Below are 17,288 nucleotides of genomic sequence, written 5' to 3' on the forward strand. Positions count from 1 at the left end.
AAATTATATTTAAAATATTTATTAGCTCTAACAGTTAAATAATCATTTTGTTTAAAATATTATTATCTTTATCAGTTTGGGTTCAAAATAGGTTAAAATCAGATTCTTGAATAGAATAGTAAAATCTGATCAGTCAAATCAATCGCTCAATCTAGTTTTTAAATCATTGAATTTAAACTTTAAATAGTAATATAAAATTTTCTAGAGAAATCTAGTGTAGAAATCTTACTCTCTAAGTTTTTTATGCATTACGTTTTAAAACTGGTGTAAAAACTATATTTTAAATCTTGGTAGAAATTTAGTTTTTAAATAGTAAATATGAAATTCCTCTAATTTAAATTTCACTTTTAAATTTTAAGTATTTAATTTTTTCTAAATTAATGCCTAATAATTGCATAAATTTGGTTAATCAATTAATTTTCTAAAGTAGTGGCTAATTAATGCATAAATTTAGGACCTCAATTAATTAAAAGTTTCTTTAAATATTGTATTATTTAATTACCAAACTAATCTTGAATAAAATAATTCTTTTACTGCTAAATATTAAAAGTTATATTTTTACGCCTATATTAATCAACGGTTAAGATTTTTTTTATTAATTTTTTAAAAAGTACCGAATCATTTCTCATAATCTTATATCTCATTCATTCAATAGCCATCTTCTCCTACTCATTTTACCACGTTTTTTTTTTTTTTTTTAAATTACTTAGCTTTTAAAAAGCCGGTAAATCCTACAAACCTTTTGGGATAGGGATATTATTAAATTTAATTTAATAAGAGGCCCGTAAAAATAATCTATAAAAATATCTAGCTTGTCTAACATCCTTTTATTTAGAGTTATATTTGACCAACTATTTCTATTATTATCAACTCAGTGTCATATTAGACGAGAATAAAAAGATTCACAAATAAAAAAGACTGTGTAGAAATCTGTGAAAAAATTCACAAATGAGAAAAAAAGGATGGTAAAGAAAAGCGGTGAATCATTCCCATTTTTAACTAATTATTGTTGTTTATAGATTCTTTTTGTATTGATTGTGAAGATCTTATCATTTCCAATTTCAAATTATTATTGTTTGTTTATAGATTATTTTGTATTGATTGTGAGGATTTTTGTAATATTGTTTAGATATTTTATATTCGGCGATGAGGATTTTTATAAGGTTGTTAGAACTTAGAAGTGTATGTAGATTATAAAATTTTTATTTGTTTTGATTATTAAGATTGTATAAATATATTTGTTGGGATATTTTAGATAGTTAAGATTGTGCATGATTTATTACATTTTTACATGGATTTAAAATTTTCTAAAAAATTAGAAGAAATAATAAATTATTTAGTTTTTTTTAAAAAATAGTAAATAATTTGTTGTCTTTTAAATTATTATTTATTGTACAGCTGGTCTGATCAAATAAACTTTGTATACGGATCTATTTGAAAAAAAAAAAAAAAAAAAAAATACTGGAGATTAGGATTTCGCAAAAATTAATCGAACAGCTTTCCTCACCCTAGCGCAGTTACCGTTTCATTCGCCCCCTTCCTCTCCGCTTCCCACTCGTCCCCACCTGCTCGTTCTTTTCTTCTCTCGCCTTCTCTCTCCCACCTCCTCTCCGACGAACTCCGCCGCCGCAACCGCAATCGCCGCCGCAGCTGCAGTCGCGTCGGCCTCCGCGGCGTTTAGGAGGAGCAGGGCGAGTGGCCGAAACCCTATTGACGAAATCCCTTCCCTTATTTTCTTCCTATTATAAAGTAACGACTTCTTTCTCTCTTTGGTGGCGTATGTGCTTGTTTATTGCGTACTTTTGTTACATGCGCTTTGTGATCAATTAACCGTATCTCTGGGGCCGTTTGGTTGGATGTTGTAGATACAATGCAGTTGGTAGACGGCAACGCACCCTGCAGTGAAAAAACTATAATCGGGTGGTGAGATTAACCCGGGCTCGTTTTGTTCAAAACAAGAATCAAAATCTGAATAGAAATATAAATGAGCCGAAATAAAAAACGGAATGATGAAAACTTCTAATTTGTTTGGTTCATAATAGGAATCGAAATCAGAATCGAAATCATATTCAAAGTGGAATTCAAAATTCAAAATTTTAGAACTAAATTCAAATATCAAACTTATAATAGATTCAAATTTGAACTTACAGAATTAAAATTAAAATTTAAATCCATAATTTTAAATTAAAATTTAAAATTATAATTTACTCAACAATTAAATATAGATTAATATTTGAATTTAAATAATTGGTAGTGAAAATAAAGATTTCTTTTCTCAATCCCTTCCGGAATCAAAGTCGATTCCTATCTCCACGGTGGAAATCATTTTAGGGGGATTCCATTCCCCGGAATGGAAATCAGAATGTCATTCCATCAAACCAAACACCAATAATAGGAATGGATCATTTCGATTTTCATTTCAAGTCTCAAATATTTTAGACTGAACATGTCTCCAATGTAGAAAAAAATATTTTCTATTTAAAAGTTACTTATGGAGGTACTTTTGTTTTGCTTCAAGTAATTCTCTACTGCAGATATAATTACGGCCAATTTGGCTGTAGTTCTATTACTGTAGTTGAGCCTTTTTGTGTAGTTCGAGCTGTAATTGTTAGATTCAAATGTATCAAACCAAATACTGTATCTTAATCAATATGTAGTTATAACTATAGTGCGGTTGCAACTATATGCAACCACACAGCTCAAATTTTTTGGCCTCTTTTGTTGTTTGCCCTGGCTTTTACCCATTGGAACACAATTTAACTATCCTGATATTGCATGTTGGCCTATGTACTTCTCACTTCAAAACAGTTTAATACCTATCCAAACTTTTGTCAATGTTTTGCTTATGATTATTTTGTTTGGTTGTGAAATGATATTTCTAGCCCTCTTATTTGAAATCAAAGATGTGTCCTTTTGGGGAAGAGAAGAAGATGAGGTTTCTCAGGGTAGGTGAGAGATGGAGTAAAGAGGAAAGAGGAAGAAGCAACGGCTTGTGGAAGAGAAAAAGACCAGGCAGAGGTAGGTAAGAGGATGGAGTAAAGAGGGATCAGAGGACAAATACGATGCAACTTCTTGGGAAAGAGATGTAGTGTACTGAAACTCAGTGTAATATACAGAACATTGACCAAATAGGCAAAGTGAGGATAAAGATCCTGTTAGCTATGATAAGAATGAATTTGGAAGAGCTTTGGATGTATTAGAATTAATTCGGATTGAAATCGGTGTGAAATCAAAGTTTCAGAAGCAAGACTTAGAAAAAGGCATCCATGTGTGAAGTTTCGACTTGTGGAGGAGTAATGGAACTTGTATGTGGAAGAGTAACAGAACTTGTATTTTGAAAGGTGTAAAATCTTTTTATTTTTGAGGAACATATGGAGGAGTAGGAGTATTGGAACTGAGATGGAGTACTATTATTGGAATTTGAGTAGTGGAACTTCCAGCAGCGAAAATAGTGTGGAAAACCTTCTATTTTTGAGGTACTTGTGGAGGAGTACTGAAACTAAGGAGTACTGGTATTTGGTTACGAATATTGGAACCAGTTCTGCTTTGGGTTTAGATTGCACAGTTTTGTAATTTCTCATTTTGAAGGGTTTAGGTGCAATTATGCACCTTCTATAAGTATTCCTCCACAGCCGTAAACTCCTTTCTCCTTTATTTTAACCCCCAAATTCCTCTCTCCCTTTCTTTCTCCTCCAAACCCTAAGAGCATCACTGTTGCTTCTTCTCCCAAGCTTGGAGATTGGCCAAATCACCTAGGAAGGAGTTCCCCAAAGCTATTCCAACCACTCTTGCTAAGCTAGGTTGGATTTAGGTCAAATCTTTAGATATTGAATGGGATTTTTGTAGTTTTGTCAAGTAGAGGGTTTTAAGAGTTCTAACTTGGTTAGAACTTCTCTTTTAGGGTTGATTCAAGGCTTCGACAAGTAAGAAGTACTTTATGACTAGGTTTCACTAGCCACGATAGGTTTCAAGTGCGGGGAATCACCCACGACAATTTTCCCTCACTTGCTCGGACTCCCTGTCCTTGATCATCAAGGACTAGGTAACTACTACCTTCTCCCAAACATGATTTGGTGGTGTTGTAGTGTGATTCTTGGACACTTAGTCCTCTTAGGCTTTGGGAACCCCAAATGAGGGTTTTCTACATTGATCTCTTGTTGAGGGGTCTTTGAGATGTTGAAGCTTAAATGTTAAGTATCCGGATTTTATCTAGGATTGTGGTAAACTTAATGAATTTTTTGAGTACCTTAATCCATAGAAGCAATTAGTGGGGTTGTTTGACCCTAGTATGTGTTGTTTTACTAATTAATCACTCTCCTTAGGTGTTGAGGAGGATTGAGGTGTTGCACGTGAGCTGTGATCCTCGAGAGTATGTATTGAGGTGGGTTATGCCTTCTGGCAGTGGTTGGATCACTTCCTATATCTAAAGAATTTTCTTTCTAGCATTCTAATCCTTGTTTGGCATAGTGTTTTTTATGAACACAATGTTGATTCTTGTACTTGTTTAAGATGCATGAGTAATAGTTGTTGATACCATTTTAGATCTTTGGAAATTCTTATGGTAGCATGCCATGTTGCAATTCTATGATTCTTTCCTTATCATAAGTTAAGCATGATTATAAATAATGGTTATGCCTAATTAGTAGTGGTCGATAGCTGCTATTTGTCCTTTGAAAACCTGGATTTGACTCGTCATATTGGTTGACGCACGCATGGTAAATAAAGGGAAGCTCTTATCTATCTTTGGAGAATGTTCATCTAACATGCCTTGTTAGTTAGTTAATGCCTTCCAATCACCCCCAGTAAGCATGCTAGGATTGTTGAGTGTAATTTGCATGGCCTATGGAAGTCATAAAGTTATGGGCTTTCTACATAATAAGGCATTGTTCTTGAGTAGATTAGTCTTTGGAATCAAAGATTAAAGTGTCGTGACACGGGGGCCTGCCGATTATTTCTTGGCACGACACGGCACGGTTATGCCTTTGTGTCGACACGTGGTACGCTTGTGTACTGATGGATACGCATGACCTTCTAGTAGCACGCTTTGGCACAATCTTATTTTAGCTTTTTGGGCCCCAATTAGTTTTTATAATGTTATTTTATAATATTTAGTATAAAAATTATGAATATTGGCTTTATATTGCTTACTGTAGTCACCAATTAATAAATAAAATTATAAATTTTTTTTTTTCTCAAAATTTATATGAAAATTTGCAAGATCCGTATATTAATTCAACGAGGGATCATATAATAACTAGAACAATCAAAATAGGACCGCAATTACATTGATAATTCCTTTTTATTTTTGATTATTTTAAAAAATAGTTATTAACAATTTGAAGAAAATTTTTTTTTTCAAAATTTGGAGAATTGATTAACTTTTAAAATATTTTTGATTTTATCTTTCTTTTCTCGGAAGCCAGCAAGAAAAAAAAACCCATAAAAAAAAAACAATCAACCATCGGTGCCGGGAGGGGAGGGGAGGGGAGGGGAGGGGCGGCACAGTGGGGATGGAAGAAGAAAATAACTACAAAAAAAAAAAAAAATCCTCGGCATTGTGTCACGATACCAACTTGGGTATCGCACTGTCTCGCGCGATACCCAAGTGGGTATCGCAACACTAGGGGGTTCTGCGAGACCCCCCCGTACCGTGCCCCTACGTTAGTTTCACGATACGTGCTGCCCCGTACGGCACGGGACGACACTTTAAACCTTGCTTGGAATATTATTGTTAGTGAGGAGATAATCCTTGAGTATGGGCTAGATGTTGATAGTTGCCTTATTTTCTTAGAAATCTTTGTAATTGCCTACTAGGGTGGTAAGTTATTTTTCTTTCATTCTCATAGGGTAGGCATACTTGGAAAGGGCACTATATGTATTGATATTGTCGATTCTTGCATTTTGAGAATAGGGAAATGGACTAAATGAGTCTTTGGGACAACCATCATGTCGTATGACGTATTCTTGAGTAGAAGCATGCGATCAAGTTTGTGGGAAACCAAGTGAGAGCTCAATGAGCGTTATTCGTGGAGGTCGCGAGTCCATGAGCTATAGCTCTTCGGAGGTGTATGCAAGTGAGGGGATGGTCTTTTGACTCACCTATGCTATTGTATGCCAATGTGGGCAAGGGTCTAACTTATCCATACAACGGCCTTGCGATGGTCCGATCTTTCGACTCGCATGTGCTGGTAAGTGCCAAAATGGTAGAGGGTTTGATCTTTCGACTCCCCATTAGGCTACCGAAGTAGTGGAAGTTCCGATCTTTCGATTCCCCATAGTGCCGAGATTGGTAAGTTAGGACCGGGCCAAGGTCAGTTGTGTAAATTGGGTGAAATGGCATTTGATGCCATATGCTAGTTTCATTGCTCATGTTGGTAGTGATATCTAGCACTTTCATGGAAAGTCGATGTGTACATTAGTCGTGTTGGACATATTCTTAGAGATATTGTCCTATCATAGGTGTTATTATGAGGACCTGACGCATGTGTGGGCTAAGTTGTTGTATGTGCTAATTGAGTTAGAAATATGGTAGTGATTGGTGGTAGTCTGATAAAAACTTGATGCATATGCCGTTATGTTGGACATATTGACATGTACACCAGTCTGGGATGAGAAGTGCAAAGCTCGATGCTTTGAGCTTGGGCTTCAATCAGGAATCTATACTCGTTGGCACGGGTCATATCCATCGTGCTGTACCCTGCCAATAAGATACTGGCACGATATAGACCTTGTGCCGATGGCACAGCTCAAAACCCTCTATTCTTTAAATTATTAAATAATTTCCTCAATAAAGTTCAAAAGATGTGATAAAAAGACATAATAAATAGTTAGAATATTTTGTTGCTAAAGAAAATAAATATTTCATATTTCATACTATTATGTGTCGGCACACAAGAATTTTTTTGACCGACATGCATCGGCACGGCTTGGCATGCACCGTGCCGTACCATGCCGGCAAGTTTCCGACACGACCTTGTGCCATGGCACTTAAATCCTTGCCTCAATCTACACACATTACGAAAATTTATGGTTTAGGCGCTCTTAGTGGAGCCGGGGGAGACCATGATACGGGAAGAATGAGAAGCCCTTGAGAAGGGTACGGAGGAGAAGTGACTATCGAAAGGCTTGGGTGGCCAATTAAGTTGGAGGAGATCTCCAAAACAATTGTGCTCGAGATGTGTGATTGGTTGCAGGCTCCACTATCCCCAACAATGTCATCAGCGCAAAGAAAAGTGTTATAATTGCGGCTAACCGGGCCATCTAAAGTCTAATTGCCCTGAAGGATTAGCACAACTACTGAGCAGTCGGATGTATGCGAGTCAAGTAGAGGAAGTACCGGCAGCAGACGATGTCATTGTAGGTATAATCCCAATTAATACCATTAGAACCAAAGCATTGTTGGTACGGACACATTACATTTGTTTGTATATCGATTATTCGCGGTTACATATCTGTTGAGGTGTTGTTAATTGATGATAAAAGAAAAATTGCAAACTTTCGTGAGCCTGAAATTGGGGGAGTTTGTCTGTAGTCGAATCCTAGTTGATTCATATTTACAACTAAGTTTATTTCTAAATGAAATAAACGAAGTGGGTTGCGTACTATCTCCCACTCGAACATGACGGGATCGATGCCATCGTAACCACTTCCTCAACATCACACCACTATTAATTCTATTCATACAGGAAAATGAACAGTGCGACCGTCGAGTCAACCTGCATTTTGAGAGCTCTATACTAGAAACCACATCCAGCCAGCATAGAGACATCAACCCTCAGAAAGGAAAAAATATTAGACTCGTGATGCCCTAGACCATTGAATTACATCAGGTTAAGCATCTCTAATCCCTCAAAGAGCCATGCTAACCGCAATTGCGCACATTATGACACTATACTCATGATTGTTTCGCTATACTGAAGCGATACAACCTGTCGACAATGAGTCAAAGTGTCTTAATGTAATTCAACTAGTCTTCCTTGAGCCCTCATGCCACTGAGTTGAGAACTGATTGCTTTCCCAGCAATGCCCCGTAAAGCCGCATCACTCATAGCCGTAGGTAACATGCCAAAGTAGCAACATCAATTCTTTCACTTAATGACATAGTCAAAAGTCACTAAGGGCATCTAACATATATAGGACAGTCTCAAAATAATGTCCGTAAGAACTCACACAATGAGGAAGCAGGGATCCATTCACTCATCTTCTCTATTTAGTCGCTCAGCACATGTAGTATGAAATACATGCTATGACAGAGAATCCCAATAAGCGTATGTCTTTCTCAATATCATACGGATCTTAGCTCAGTCACTCCCGGAGTGTCTAGCCTGAGTTCTCCAATTGCTTGCTATCTCAAGCGCCAAACGGTGAACTCACATCCGGCTCTTAATATACAGGCCATACGAATCGTGGGACTATTCGTATACGGTCTCATTAATGACCTCATCTTGGTGCCAACCAAGAAGGCTTCCATTAATGCCTCAATTTTCGCTCGCTCTCTACAGTGCCGAAAAGAATGATTACCCGTATGAGAGGGCCAATCAGCCTGTGACATACTATCAATCAGTTTAATAACAATGCACGTGTACTAATTTTACCAAATATCTTTTCCAAAATAATAAATTGTAATTAAATAACCAAGAAATTACAAAAAAATAATCGACTGTCTACACAATCAAATCCTATCGAGTCCAAGAGCTTTAACATGAGCCAAAAAAAATTCTCTAATAACAGGCTTTAGTTAGAGAATCTGCAACCACGTGACTCGTAGGTATGTGTTCCAGGATTATTTTCTTCTGCGCCACTGCCTTCGAGTGGTCTAATCCTAGATTGGACGGAAAATGGCTAATCCAGGCCCACGGCATAGCATATATCAGGCCGAGTACACATCATAGCATACATCAGGCTTCCGACCGCATTAGCATATGGGATCCGATTCATCTTATTCTTCTCTTCAGAAGTTTTAGGGCACTGTTTAAGGTTCAAACTCTCACCTTTAGCAATAGGAGTGTCAATGGGTTTGCAATTGTGCATCTGAAATCGTTCTAAAACTTTTCTTAGGTAAGTCTCTTGAGACAGACCTAAAAGTTTCTTTGAACGATCTCGTAAGATCTTAACTCCGAGCACATAATTCGCTTCACCCATGTCCTTCATTTCAAAATTAGAGGACTGCCACGTCTGAGTGGCAACAATCGTCTCCTTATTATTCCTGGCCAATAGGATGTCATCAACATATAAGGAAAGGATTAGAAAAAATCCTTTGGATCGTTTAACATACACACAGTGATCTTCTTCAATCATCGTAAACCCATATTCAGTGATGGCTCGATGAAATCGAATATACCACTGTTTGGAGGACTGCTTCAATCCATAAATGGATCGTCGGAGCTTACAAACTTTATGCTCCTCACCCTTTACAGAGAAGCCAGCAGGCTGATTCATATAGATCTCCTCATCCAGTTCTCCATTGAGAAATGCAGTTTTAACGTCCATTTGGTAAAGTTCCAAATCCAAATATGCGACAATGGCCAAGATCAGACGGATCGAAGCAAACCTTACAACAGGAGAAAAAGTTTCTTCGTAATCAACGCCTTCTCGTTGGGTAAAACCCTTTGCTACTAGGCGAGCCTTGTACCTATCGATAGAACCGTCTGCCTTGTGCTTAATCTTGAGAACCCATTTATTCCCGATTGTTTTGCGCCCTGGTGGCAAGTCAACCAAGTCCTAGACATGATTTGACTTCATCGATTCTATTTCCTCTATTATTGCATTCAACCATTCCTTATGAGTAGGTAATGAGAGCCTCTTGGAAAGATCTAGGCTCATCATCATCATGTGCAGCAACCATGAAGGCCTCCCCCTCAATCTCAAAACGACGACAGGGAACGCCCACACGTGCGCTCCTACGAAGTTGAGGCTCCTTATCTAAAGGCAAGTCGCTCCCACTATCCCCAGGAGGTATCGGAGTCGCCTCCTCTCCCTCGACTGAACGAATAGAAACGCCAATGTCAGAGTCATCCATCTCATGGAACTCAATTTCATTTCGAACCTCACTTCTATAAGGAAAGTCCTTCTCGAGGAATTCAACATTTCGTGACTCAATCTTAGTCAAACTTCCATCTGGCTGCTGTTCGATGAACACGTATCCCTTAGAGTGTTTAAGGTATCTTATAAAGATACACTTCTTTCCTCTAAGATCCAACTTCCCATACTTGTGAGAAGTGTTGTGTACATAAGCTGCCGAACCCCAAAGGCGCAGGTGCTCCAAATTTGGTTTCCTGCCTGTCCATAATTCATAAGGAGTGGAAGATATTGTTTTGGAGGATACACGATTAAGAATGTAGGCAGCAGTTAACAATGCGTCTCCCCAAAAGGAGATAGGCAAATTTGCTTGCGCCATCATTGACCTAACCATGTCAAGCAAGGTGCGATTTCTTCTCTCCGCTACACCATTTTGCTGCGGAGTGCCAGGAATTGTCAGCTGTCTGATTATTCCCTTTTCATCACACAATTCTTTGAATTGTTCAGATAGATACTCGCGGCCTCGATCAGTTCTTAAGCATTTAATTTTCATATTTAACTGATTCTCAACTTCATTTATATAACGTCTAAAACAATCCAATGCTTCAGACTTATGGGAGATCAGATAAACATGACCGAAGCGCGTATGGTCATCTATAAATGTGATGAAGTAAAAAGCACCATGTCTTGCCCTCACACTCATTGGGCCACAAATGTCGGAATGGATCAATTGTAAAGAAAATTCTGCCCTAGAAGCTTTATTAAATGGTTTTCGGGTCGCTTTTCCCGCTAAACAATGTTCTCATGTGGGCAGATCGACTTTAGTGATCGAGCTCAAACACCCGTCTCTAACTAATCTAATCATTCTATCCTGCCCAATATGACTAAGACGTGCATGCCATTTGATTGAAACATTGTGATCATTCTCAACAGAAGATAGCAGGGAAAAAGAATCACTATTATTAATATTATAATCAATGTCCAAAACCATAAAACCATTTGACATAAAACCTAGTTGCAAGATGAATCTCAACTAACATCACTCTCAAAACGAAAAGAAAAGCCTAACTGTAGCATAGCAAGAATAGAAAACAAGTTCCGCCGAATTCCTGGAGCATAGAGTACATCATGTAGGTATAAAGTTCGACCACCTAGCATGATCAACTTGTATGTGCCAACGCCTAACACATCGACACTTGAATCGTTCCCCATGTATACTCTCCTGCTCCCAGCAGGCACACGACGGCACTCGACGAATCCCATCCGATCCCTCGCTACGTGGTCTGTTGCTCCTGAGTCTTCTTCGGCTCAGTGCAATCACAAGCGAAGTGTCCCAGCTGATTACAGTTGAAACAAGTCATCTTTGACTTGTCCTTCTTGCCACCTCGTTTGCTTCTTTTTCTTTTAGTGCTCTTCGCGTTCTTAGGCGCGGATCCGCTACGATTTTAAGCCCCAGTAGTCCTCTTTCGCTTGAACCCAGATGTCCTGCGAAATTTTGACTCAGCAGCATTGGCAATTGGAGTTTTAACAGCCTCAAGGCGCTCCTCCTCCAACTCCAAATGCCGCGCAACATCCTCAAAAGTTTTGATATTATCATTATGGGTCAAATTTACTCGCATATGTTCCCACGAATTGGGAAGAGAGTGAATCGTAGCTTGGATCTGCTGCTCATCAGTCAAGGTGCCGCCTGCCGACTTTAACTCGCGAATCATGTTTGACATGATTCTAATGTGCTGTTTCATAGTCTGATCAGCACGCTTCTTATAACTGTCAAACCTCATAGTCAGACTGCGCAACCTTGTAGCCGAAGTTGCACCAAACTTTGCTTTGAGAGCCTCCCACATGTCATACGCAGTCGGATACTGCTCACATTCGCACAAGAGATCATTCTGCATACTGCTCAGCAACGTGATGCGAGCAATGCGATCCTTTTTAAGCCAATTATTATAGGCTTCCATATCTCGGCGAGCCTGGGCACTGGTGCCCTCTGCGGGTAGGTCTATTTTATTACTCAAGTTTTCCAGGACCTCTTGCTCAGCGAGAACATATTGAATTTTACGGTGCCAAATATCATAATTGTCACCATCCAATTTCTCACCCTTGTTTAAATCCGCAACAATTTGTTTGGAAGCCACTAAATCTCACTTTGCTCATGCAATGCGCAGAAAAGGATATTTTAAAATCAGTACACGATACATATATTCAATTTTGCCGCATCTCTAATTAAATAAATTAAAAAATAGATCATACATGCGTAAAGGAAAATTTTGCTATGCTCGTAATCACATCAGACACCATATGTCATAATTTTTAATTTATTTAATTAAGAGGCACAAAAAATTGGGAGTAAAAAGCATATAATTTCCTTATCAAAGTCAAAAGACTCCCTCTAGATAAGGCATGCATAAAATATATGCCTAAAGTTACATCTATTCATCATAAAAAGGCATTATAAAATTTTAAATGCATGCTATATTTCATTAAAGCATATTTAGCCATCAAAAATGCATATTAAAAATTTATTAAAAAAAATGGTGCAGAAAACCAAAAAAAAAATTAGCAGGTCCGAGCGACTGCGGGCCTGTTCGCGGGTCAACCTGCGCGGTCGGCAAGCGCTGGGCCGCGTGGCCCGCGCAGGGCCTGTTAGCCCGCTCAGTCCGCGCGCGGCCTTGAAGGGCCCTGCGGTCCACAAGCTCGCGGCCTGCGCGCAGCCCGTGTGGCCCGCATGGCTCACGCAGGCTGCGTGAGGCCAGCGTGGCCAGCGCACGGCCCGCGCGCACGTGCAGCCAGCGTGGCCCGCGCGGCGCACGGGCTGCGGGTGGCCCGCGTGCACGCGCGGCCCGCGTGGCCCGCGCTGCGCACGGGCTGCGCGTGGCCAGCGCGCGGCCCGCGCGCATGCGCGGCCTGCGTGGCCCGCGTGGCCAGCGCGCGGCCTGCGCACAAGCGTGGCCTGCGTGGCCCGTGTGGCCAGCGCGCGGCCCGCGCACAAGCGCGGCTTGCGTGGCCCGTGCTGCGACGGGCTGCGCGCGGCCCGCATGGCCCGCGCGGCCTGCGTGGCCCGCACGGCGCACGGGCTGCGCGCGGCCCGCGCACAAGTGCGGCCTGCGTGGTCCGCGCTGCGTCGAGTGCGCGCGGCCTGCATGGCCCGCGCGGCCTGCATGGCCCGCGCGGCCTGCGTGGCCCGCACGGCGCACGGGCTGCGCGTGGCCCGCGTGGCCAGCGCGCGGCCCGCACACAAGTGCGGCCTGCGTGGCCCGCACGACTCGCGGCCTGCGTGCGCCCCGCGTGGGCCGCGCGGCCTGCGTGGCCCACGGCTCGCGGCCTGCCTGGCCAGCGCGGGCAGCGGCCTGCGTGATGTCCGCCTGCGCGCCTACGCACCGGAACAGTATTTTTCAATTTTTTTTTTTATTTTAAAGATAGCTAATCTTTAAAAAATCATAACATGAGATTTAGAAATCCGATTTATGCAAGAAATATGTCGGTAGAAAGCTTGTGACGAGCTCTTTCAAATCATGCAAGTTTCACAATGGGATATGCATCACACATCAAACAAGCCACCCCCAAAGTTCCAANGTTTTCCAGGACTTCTTGCTCAGCGAGAACATATTGAATTTTACGGTGCCAAATATCATAATTGTCACCATCCAATTTCTCACCCTTGTTTAAATCCGCAACAATTTGTTTGGAAGCCACTAAATCTCACTTTGCTCATGCAATGCGCAGAAAAGGATATTTTAAAATCAGTACACGATACATATATTCAATTTTGCCGCATCTCTAATTAAATAAATTAAAAAATAGATCATACATGCGTAAAGGAAAATTTTGCTATGCTCGTAATCACATCAGACACCATATGTCATAATTTTTAATTTATTTAATTAAGAGGCACAAAAAATTGGGAGTAAAAAGCATATAATTTCCTTATCAAAGTCAAAAGACTCCCTCTAGATAAGGCATGCATAAAATATATGCCTAAAGTTACATCTATTCATCATAAAAAGGCATTATAAAATTTTAAATGCATGCTATATTTCATTAAAGCATATTTAGCCATCAAAAATGCATATTAAAAATTTATTAAAAAAAATGGTGCAGAAAACCAAAAAAAAAATTAGCAGGTCCGAGCGACTGCGGGCCTGTTCGCGGGTCAACCTGCGCGGTCGGCAAGCGCTGGGCCGCGTGGCCCGCGCAGGGCCTGTTAGCCCGCTCAGTCCGCGCGCGGCCTTGAAGGGCCCTGCGGTCCACAAGCTCGCGGCCTGCGCGCAGCCCGTGTGGCCCGCATGGCTCACGCAGGCTGCGTGAGGCCAGCGTGGCCAGCGCACGGCCCGCACGCACGCGCAGCCCGTGCATGCGCGGCCCGCGTGGCCTGCGCTCACGCGCGGCCTGCCTGGCCCGCGCTGCGCACGGGCTGCGTGCGGCCCGCGTGGCCCGCGCGGCGGCCTGCGTGCCCGCACGGCTCACGGGCTGCGCGCGGCCTGCGCACAAGTGCGGCCTGCGTGGTGTCCGCGTGCGCGCCAACGCACCGGAACACTATTTTTCAATTTTTTTATTTTTTTATTTATTTTATTTTTTTAAAGATAGCTAATCTTTAAAAAATCATAACATGAGATTTAGAAAACCGATTTAGACAAGAAATATGTCGATAGAAAGCTTGTGACGAGCTCTTGCAAGTTTCACAATGGGATATGCATCACACATCAAATAAGCCACCAAAAGTTCCGATTTAGGGTTTCGTTTTTCTCATAAAATACAAAACCAAATCAAATCGNTTTTTAACTTTTTATGACAAGGCCACGCATCCGCGCGTCCGCCTGTAGTGCGTCCGGCGACGGGCGCGACCGGTCCGTCCGGCGCTCGGCACCCGGTGCGTCCGGCGCGCCGGGTGCGCCCCGCGTGCGTCCGGCGCTCAGCACGCCCGGTGCGTCCGGCGTGAACACACGCCCGGCGCGCGACCGGTGCGCCCGGTGCGCGTCGGGCACGCGGCACGCCCGGTGCGTCCGGCGCGCCCGGTACGTCCGGCGCGCCCGGTACGTCCGGCGCGCGTGAGCTGCGTCGCGCCTGGTGCGTCCGGCGTGAACACGCGCCCGGCGCGCGTCGGGCACGCGGCACGCCCGGTGCGTCCGGCGCGCCCGGTACGCCCGGCGCGCGTCGGGCAGCGTCGTGCCCGGTGCGTTCGGCGCGAACACGCGCCCGGCGCGCGACCGGTGTGCCCGGTGCGTCCGGTGCGAACACGCGTCCGGCGCGCGACCGGTGCGCCCGGTGCGTCCGGCGCGTACGCGCGCCCGGCGCGCGACCGGTGCGCGTCGGGCACGCGTCGCGCCCGTTTTTTATTTTAAAGATAGCTAATCTTTAAAAAATCATAACATGAGATTTAGAAATCCGATTTATGCAAGAAATATGTCGGTAGAAAGCTTGTGACGAGCTCTTTCAAATCATGCAAGTTTCACAATGGGATATGCATCACACATCAAACAAGCCACCCCCAAAGTTCCAATTTAGGGTTTCGTTTTTCTCGTAAAATACAAAACCAAATTAGATCAAACTTTGTAGTTTTAATCTACAACATAGAAGCTTTAAGATGTGAGAAAATCAAGCAAACTTATCCACTTTTGAAAAAACCGCCATAAACGACCTCAAGCATGCAAGAAAAAATCCAAACAATGATAGATTTAATATTATACATGCAATCCCTTTAAAGGATGTAAAAAGACCACGAAATCAACCAAAAAAGGATCTGATACCAATGTAGAACGCAATGGAAGTATTGGTTTGTACCTTTTTTGCGGAAGCGTTTCGCGTTACAACTCGATGAGCCCGGATCGTCGAGGTTGATTCACGTGTCCTTTGATCGTCCTTGATTAAATCTTCTCACGTTCCAAACTCGCGATGGATCGAACTACAAACGAGCACGATCACAAATCCACCGTTCAAGTCCCTCTTAGAATAATAGGTTGATGGAAGATGTGGTTTCTCTCTCTTTCGTTTTCTTATTCTCTTTTATTTTTCCGTTATTTCCGTACTTTCCGTTATGTGGGATCGACCGCATTTTTATAAGGGATTTCAAAATCCTAATAGCGTTAGAGATAAGGCCAAATCGGTTATTAATTGTTATCTTAATATGACTAGGATTTATCTCTAACTAACTTTCCTATTTGAAAGCGAGATTAATTCCAATCCAATTAGATAGCATAACATCCGTCGGATCGAACCCGCTTATGGGCGTACCCGATTCGATTTAACCGAATGCCAACAGACTACGGTAGTACAAGAGCATAGAGTGCATTGAGAACTATTAGAGGAACATTGCGGGGTGAAGAGCTCTTCGGAGCTAGAGTTCATGTGCAAAAATGATTTCCGCAATTGTTTAAGTGATGAAACGTAAGGTGTGACTTTAAGTTCTGTGGTTGAAACTATTTTTAAAGGGAAAATAATGTAGTATATTGAAACTCAGTGTAGTATTCCGAACTTTGACCAAGCAGGCATAGAGGATAAAAATCTAATTAGACATGGTTAGAATGAATTTGGAAGAGTTTTGGATGTATTAGAACAAATTCGAATTGAAAATGGCGTGAAATTAGAGTTTTGGAAGCAAGACTGCAAAGAGGGCAACTGTGTGTAAGGTTTCAGAACTTGTGGAGGAGTGATGGAACTTGCATTATGAGAGGTGTTAAATTTCTGTTTTTGTGAAACTTGTGGAGGAGTACAGGAATTGAGGGTTCGATAAATCCACTGTGATATCTTATGAGTTCGAATCCTCTTTTTTCGAACTTATCTCGTTGCTACTACGAGAAACCCAAACCTCCTCTTTCTTTCTCTTTCTCCCTAGAGTCCTAGTTTGTAACCCTCTTTCCTCAAATCCAGACACCTCTCCATGAATGTCTCCCACGTATCAACGTGGATTTGGGAGGTTTTTACTCTTTAATGTTTTGACAGGTTAGAGCTGGGCTTCGTCTTGATCAAAGCTATGAACTTTGGTTCATGGTTATGGTTATGAGGTGGAATCAAGACCATGAGGAGGTATTCAACGAGTTTTTGTCTTACAAAAGGTGTAATAAAGCGATGACCCTCATGGTCATGAGTTTTGGATTATGGTCATGAGGTGGAGTTAAGNGTTAATGCCTTCCCAATCAGGCAATCACCCTTAGTAAGCATGCTTGGATTGTTGAGTGTACTTTGCATGGTATATAAAATATATTTATACGTCTGATACACAAAATAATTTCGAACCCCCCGATCTCGCCACATATCTCGATGCTCTAACTTATCGC

At 41.7% G+C, this 17,288-nt stretch overlaps 1 protein-coding gene across 7 annotated transcripts in view; it reads left to right on the forward strand.

Moving 5' to 3' along the window:
- Positions 1,473 to 17,288, forward strand: part of LOC109725739 — a 29,044-nt gene continuing 13,228 nt past the window's right edge. For 2 of the 7 annotated variants that reach the window (XM_020255065.1, XM_020255067.1), the window contains exons 1-2: positions 1,475 to 1,749; positions 4,323 to 4,381. The gene's annotated coding sequence lies outside the window, so the exon portion shown is untranslated. Of the gene's footprint in view, positions 1,750 to 4,322; positions 4,382 to 17,288 lie in introns of all 7 variants that reach the window. The other 5 variants (XM_020255068.1, XM_020255069.1, XM_020255064.1 and 2 more) reach the window with 3 other exon arrangements.

This window comes from Ananas comosus, linkage group 20 (genome assembly GCF_001540865.1).
Source record: "Ananas comosus cultivar F153 linkage group 20, ASM154086v1, whole genome shotgun sequence".
Classification (NCBI taxonomy): Eukaryota; Viridiplantae; Streptophyta; class Magnoliopsida; order Poales; family Bromeliaceae; genus Ananas; species Ananas comosus.